Here is a 7500-nt window from a genome sequence, read left to right on the forward strand (position 1 = left end):
TATAATCCAAACTGCTTTGGAAAAATGCAGTTTCAGAGAGATTTCCTTCAGCCTTTTTGAATTACTGTGTAAAGACATATGTTCAGTTGTGAGAGGTTCTTCCCTTTTAGTATTGCTGCCTATGGGTTTAACTTCATTTCATGAAGCAATTTGACTGGGAAAATAACCATTTTCTATGAGATACTTTTATTATTATGTTATGCTCTTCCACTAATCAGATAAAATAAAAAATGAAGATGAAGGAGGATCTGTAAGGTCTTTGTGCTAGTATTTATTTAAGGCTGTACTGCTTTTCCCTGTGAAAAATAGCAGATACTGAAGTTTTTGCTCTGGAAAGACTAGGAAATGTTGTACTAATGCACATTATTGAACAACTTCTATAAATTCAAGTGTCCTTTATGTTGGCAGTTTAAACTTGCGTTTACTGCTGCTGTAAATAGTTGCTTATATGGAATTCCATTTGTTACAGCTTTTACTGCTCTTGGTAGTTGTGTGGTAAAGATGTTCAGCTATCGGATCAGTTGATAAAAATCAGTAAACGCTTTGATTATCCTCTGTTCTTCTTTCATGAAGTTTGATTAATTCCTTTTTCTCACCCAGTGAAAACACTGGCAGCCCTTTTTGGCATCTTTGTCATTATCTCTTCGACAGCTTGCCTTCCCGGTGCTTACAGTTCTAGGTCAGTTCGCATGGCTAGTCAAATGTGACAACATGACAAGATTAAGTAAAGCTGAGGTTCTGTGATTTGTAAATGGAGGATTTGCAATGTGAAGCTCCTTTGATAACAGAAATAGTGAATAATCTGTGTTTGCCCTCAACAAGTGCGTATAAGCATGTGTGCATCTTCTGTACTGTTTTTAATGAAGCAACCAGAATTTTTTCTCTGATAGACTGAAAATAGTACACATGAAAGGTGGTGTGTGTGTGTGCATGTATGTATGGTTATATGCAAGTACATTAAATAAACAAGGATTCAGTTTTAGTATCTTGGTATTATCATATTACATTTAAAATATCAAACAAAAAAGAATATTATTGCATACTACAGAACTTTACACTCAAGCACAAAAGACTGCTTTAAAATTTAATAAACAAAGTACCTGGTATATTTATTATTGAACTAGATAATAATTTATTCAAGGTTTATTGCCCCAAAATATAACAGTAATAGTAATAGGAAAATGCTTTACAGATCAAAGAAATAGTTCGTTTTCATTGTAATACAGCTGGGTTTAGGTGTCACTTGATGGCAAGCCTCAGTTTCCCCAGTGACTTTTTTTAAGAAGTTTATATAAAGTCTAACTTTCTTGGATAGAGATTATACAGAAAGGTGTTGTTGGTAGCATAGAATTCTGTTAGATTCTTAACTAGGCATCGAGTGAAATCCCCACATTTGTATAAATCCAGATGGCGAGACTAAAACTTGAGAGAAAGTTTTTAAGCTGAGGTCTGGGATTGTTCCATAGCAGTTATTCAGCATCAGCTCAGGAGGGAAGTCACCTGTGCTGCTGTTTGTTGCACTTCTATATTTCTGCAAATTAACCAGTATCAACCATATTTATTTAAATGTTTAACAAGGTGGCAGCTTGACTTTGGACGGCTGTAAACATCTAACAAACTTCAAAAGAAGTTACAGGTTGGCATTCAGAAATAAGAATTAAAATCAGGTCTGAGCATCAATGACCAAAAGTTCTGCAAAACATGCCCATCAATTAGTAAGAAAAATTAACTGGCCAAATTCAGATGTGACATAAATAAGCAAACAGTCAAGAATTTGAAATTCGTCTCTGCATATAGAAAATTCTGAATAGGCTTCTTAAGTTTCTTCTTGCTCCAACCTGCAGGAAAAGACTGCTTTTAATGTTTCATCAATGACTTATTTATGAAGATCCCTTCATGGAAATCTTTTATTATTGCCCTATCCCTCATGGCTTTCAAGGTATACAGGAGTTCAGCACAGCAGTATACCTTGAAGTTTCATTGTTTCATTGTGCTGTCTGTCTCTACTGTATCTTCCCAATTCTTATTCTGCTCCACATCACAAATCTGTAAAGCATTATCAGTAGTGGAAGAGGAAAATGATATGTAACAAAATACTTTATGGGTCCTTCCTTGTAGAATGATCTTAGTGTTTGATATTGTGCATTTAAAACTTTGCATAGAAGATTTTAGCATTCTTAACTTCTACAGTCAAGGAAAATGACTAGAAACTGTTTTTATCAGCAGATTTCAATCATTTTCCTTGGTCTTAAGTAAAAACTTAGGATAGACATGTTTCCTCATTGCCTTCTGGGATATATAGACTCGTTGCTCATTCAGGTGACTGAAATGCCTAAAGTTACTTGGTATTGATATCCAAAATGAAGTAAATTGATTGGTTGCACACGCTTTGAATACCATAAGCAGATACCATCCTACTGTAGTAAAGAATTTTAAGTTAAAGGACCACCACTGCTGCACAGTCTTGACCCACTGAGGTTAAAATACTGCTCAGCAATGTGGTATGCAACTGGTGCGCATACGAAGGAGCTCTGCTGCTCATGTCATCTGTCTTGGTATCGTCATAGTTATGTGACCAAAAGAAAGAGCAAGATGTTAGTTACTGGAATCATTTATCTGGATAAGGCCAGGTAACCCTTGCTTTCCTTGTATTCCTTCCAATTCTTTACTGAAATCTTCACATCTTTGTCTAAAATTTTTTTGCAATTCTGCATTAAGATCTGACAGAGGGAAGATGTGGATTGCCCTTTCCGTGCCACCTGCAGTAGTGCCCATTTCCTGGGTGAAGAAGCAGGGCAGGAATACCAAACCAGTCTGCACTAGAACCTACCTTCTCTCGTACTTAGCCAAGTCTCACTCACTCAGTCACCTTTTTGTGAAATTTAGTAATAATTGTCAGTACAAGAATTTCAGTAACTTAAGGTTATTCTGGTTGAAAATTCAACACGTGTAGGTCTGAAGCAGCAGCAATTTTGTTACTTGATTGTTAATTATAACCAAAGCTAGTAAGGAATGGACAATATTGCGGAACAGTTAGAACTATGAGCTTTCCAGTGATACACACGCTTTGCTTGTAACATGGCAAGTAATGGGGAATTACGTCAGAGTTACATTTAGCTGAGGTAGTACCAGATTTTTAACTTCTCTTTTTATATTTATTAAACAGATTCATCATTTTCTATAGTTCTTCTAGCAATATCTAGACTTTAAAAAAATTCTAAAAAATAAAATCATGTTTAATATTCTCCTTCTTTAGTTGTCAAATCACTTGTGGAAAACGTGTTAACTTGTTTCATAGTCTATACTGTGAATTTCTCCTTATTAATGTTGTTATTAAACCTCATAGTACATATATTATTAAGGAGCTTCCGAATGTCTCCATTATCAGAGCTCTGCTGTCTGTCCTAGATGTGTATGGAAATAAAGCCATAGTACGAAAGAACTTAAAAACCTACAATGGCAGAGGCACATGCTTTCCCTGTTTTTAGAGACTTCAGCAATACCTACTACCGATGATTTAAAGAGAGAGATTCAATTTCAAAGGCCCTACTAAAATAAATCTCACAACCAATTACCATTTTTTAATTCTCATTTTATTTGTGCAGTGGACAAAAAATTGTCCTTTTATGTAGTATTTTAGCAATTTTAAACCCTGTACTGAAAATGATTGAAGAAATTGAGACATAGTGTGAGTAAAGAAGAACATACCATACACTGAGCTTTTGGTAAATAGTTTACAGCTGCATTTACAGATGTTAGCGTGGCTACACTGATTTTGTTCTTAGTTATTTCCCAGTAAGGTGTTAGTCCAGCTACTTAAGAATAGTCCAGCTACTTAAGAACCAGTGCCAGTATGGTAACAAAATGCTAGCAAACTTTTTTTTTTCCTGAATACTTGTTCCAGATATACTGGAAAATAGTGGAACTTACCTTGTTCTCATTAGTGGTGCATCAAAATTATTCATCAGATATTTTCTTAGACAAGAATTTGTGAGTGCACATATTGGGTTTGATACATTGATTTAAAAATCTGTAAAATACACACATAATCGCATTGACTATTAATTTATTCAAAATACTTTGCCGTTTGCATGTCCTAAATTTTAGTAAATTGTTTACCTAGAATGATTATTTCCAGTGTAAATTATCACAAAGCATTTAAATGCCACTAATTTCAATGAGAAATAAGCATGCTGGCACAGTAGTGAATAAATGAACCAATGACTATGTGACTGAACTAGCTTACTGAATTTCAGCATGACAATATAGTTTAAATCCTTCTTACTATTTTCAGCATGGAAATCAGAATCTATTCTGCTAACCTTCTGAGCTTCTAAATTTGGTGTCATGCAAGGGAGTGTTTAAAAATTAGCATTTAAAAAGAAACCCACTTGCTTTAAGTTTAAGCTGACACTGTTCCTTTCCTCTGTGGAAATGAAATTTATTAATCATAATAAAACCATCATATTCTGAAGGTAGAGGTCACCCTGAGGAGAAAAAAGTCTATTCATCACAGAGGAATTTCAATGCTTTTTTTTTTTCCCCAGATAATATCTGAGCATGTGTTCTCTCCCCTTTGGAAATATATTCTTCCATGTTTGTGCTTACATATGTCAAGTGTATTTAGGAGGGTGCAAGAATGAGAATTTTGCAATTAATTTCATATGCTTTATTTTCTTTTACAGAAGATTTGGAAGAATGCTTTTTACATTTTATTTTATTTTATGTTTACATTGCACACATTTGTTCAAGTGGACTTTCAATATCCTGTAAAAGAAAAGGAAGAAGTGTTTCTTATTTTAACAAGAATATAAGCATTGCTAATTCTGAAATATCATTTTTATGTTAATGTCACAGTACCAACTTCAGCATTATCACAATATAAATGTAAAACATTCTTTTTAAGGAGCAAGGATTAACTTAGGTCACAGTTTTCATGTTAGGATTGCTTCACAACTCTTTCGTTTTAAGGAAGAAACATGGTTTACACAGTAGGATGGAAAAAATAATGTAAAGCACTGACAATAAGTTATTACTGCTTTGGCAAAGAGTAATAAAAATGTACTCAGAAGCAAATTCTGGGTTGAAAGAGTCATTTTTTCTTTCTTTTGAAATTGCTTAATGTGTTTGTTTATCCATATTTTCCTCTTAGTTGTCCAGATTTCTGTAAAATACTGATGTAATACTACTAGCGAAATGTTTTATTACATCAGTGTTGTAAACTGGCTAGTTACTTCAGTAGTTGGGTTAAATACACTAATAATTTACTAAAGCCTGAGCACTATGTATTCGGGCTTGTTCCTTCCTTACAAGTGGCCCTTGCATTTAGGCCATTTAATACCTTGCCATGGGTGAGCCATTAGACCTTCAGTTTTGTGGGGCACTGTGACATAGTCAAGGATCCTGCAGGAATGGGATGCAGTATGGCGTCAAAATGCAGCCCTACAGCAGGAAATGGACCAGAGCAATGGGGGAAAAAAAGCTCACAGAGTAAGTCCCAGTGTAGTTAATGGTTTACACTAGACCAAAACTAACGTAATTCTTACAGATCTAAATTTACAGTCCTTGCTCAGTACTAAAAAAAAGGCGGGGAGAAAATACACTGATTCCCATTGCTTTAAAAATAACAGTCATGACATTAAAGCGTGTATAATAATAGTACGTGCAATTCCTCCTCCATGTTACTAGGGATATGAGGGAAATTTATAGTGCTGGAAACAAGTCTAGCTTTAAATTAATCATTTTCCCTTTCTAGATATTCTCTTAATGTTTGAATGAGATTTGGCTTGAGAGAATTAAAATTACAATGATGTTTAAAATGGATTCTCAGACGTTAAAAATAGGCATACAGAGGAAATTAAGGTGTGTTCTTCACTTTAATGTAGATGAACAAGATACACGAGATTCTGGTATGGCTACTGTCAAAGCTAAGTGTTTTAAATCTCTAAATATTATAATGTTTGCATCCTAATGCAAAGGGTTACCGAGGCTGAGGTTTATGGAAGTTTTTCTGACCAAAGAGGCCTCAGAGTATGGGGTCAGTGTCAAAGCTGCTCGAAGAACTCTTACGCCCCCGTTCCAACTCAAAGGATCACCAAGTGTCATTTACCTGAGACAGACTGATGTGAGCTGGTTTTCCTTCTATTTTTTTCCAGTGGGAACCGCCTGGTTTCTTTGTTGTTAACTGCCTTGGATAATTTCCAAAGCTAGGTATTCGTGGATACCAAGTATTTAAATGGAATTGATATACAAATTTAATCCTTCACTCATCAATATATTGGATACAAAAGAGGAATTAATATGTTTTATACAAGTCTTTTACATGTATTTTCCTGAGTTTAAGACCATGAGATAGAAGGTGATTGCCCAGCACGCTGCTTCCCCTAGATATTAATATATATCTTCAATACCTATGAGGACTTCTCTGCCCAAAGCTAAAGTAAATATAGTTGCAGGGTAAGAAAGAGAGTCCACATTCGTGAACTTGTGGTACTTTCATAGCTTTAACAGATTAACTCCTTTTTAATTTATTATCTCTTAATAGAAAGTTGAATTTACTGAGTAAACAAGACAGTACAACTGAAGGCATTCAGCTACTATGGTTGTACTTTGTAGTGAAACATCCAGATTGTGCCATAGAATACTTTATAGGAACATAGGTACACTTTACGTTTGCTCAAAATGCCAGACTGTTGCTGGAAAAAGATGGCTTATTCACAATACCGAATATTAACCAATGTACACTTTGAAGTTTGTACTTACTGAACATTTTTCTCCTTTTTTTTCATCAAGATGTGTCATTATATATCCTTGGAAAAGGAAGAGCATATAACTTCTGCAAATCTGTGACCCTAAACTTGGTCAGAGAGCAAGAGGCATTTTTGTAAAGTCTCTGCCTTTTCAGTGCTGAACCTTTTTGCTTTTAGATAGCACAGTTGACCCAAGAGGTGGCTTACTGGGATTTCCATACGCAATGAATCCCTCATACGCTTGCAAATGTTGGCTCAGTGAAATGGGGAGTTAAAGACTATCTTGTCTATGGTAATTTCTGCTCCTTCCTTGAAGATGTCACTGGGTAGGTAGGAATGTCTAGTTCAGATAATTTGGACCTCTTCTCTACCTCACATCCAGGACCCACAGTAGTAGGTGGTGGAGGATTGCATATGCCATGGAAACATTCCCTTCTCAGCTTTCCCTCAGCTGATTATCTAGGAATCGGCTAATCAGATTCCGCTTGTGGAGGAGCAAATACATGATAATAAAATAGGACAACTGTCCTCTTTTCAAAAAAAGTAAGTTTGTATTTGTATCTGAAAAATAAGTTAGTTACACAGAATGAGACCACTCTGGGTTTACTGTTCACGTAAGGCTAAAAAAAAAAAAAAGATTTTTTTTTTGAGAGATAGCAAGAGTATTATTAAAATTTAACTTGTTTACTGCATTAACCCTTGTATGCAAGACACCACTATAATTTTAAGATTGCTTTTGTTGTTATATGTG

General features: G+C 35.0%; 1 protein-coding gene across 7 annotated transcripts in view; it reads left to right on the forward strand.

The window, feature by feature from the left end:
• RBFOX1 (RNA binding protein, fox-1 homolog (C. elegans) 1) overlaps positions 1-7500 on the forward strand; it is a 271893-nt gene that overhangs the window by 259656 nt on the left and 4737 nt on the right. The window lies entirely within an intron of this gene.

Source organism: Pygoscelis adeliae, unplaced genomic scaffold, assembly GCF_000699105.1.
Source record: "Pygoscelis adeliae isolate BGI_AS28 unplaced genomic scaffold, ASM69910v1 Scaffold85, whole genome shotgun sequence".
Taxonomy (NCBI): Eukaryota; Metazoa; Chordata; class Aves; order Sphenisciformes; family Spheniscidae; genus Pygoscelis; species Pygoscelis adeliae.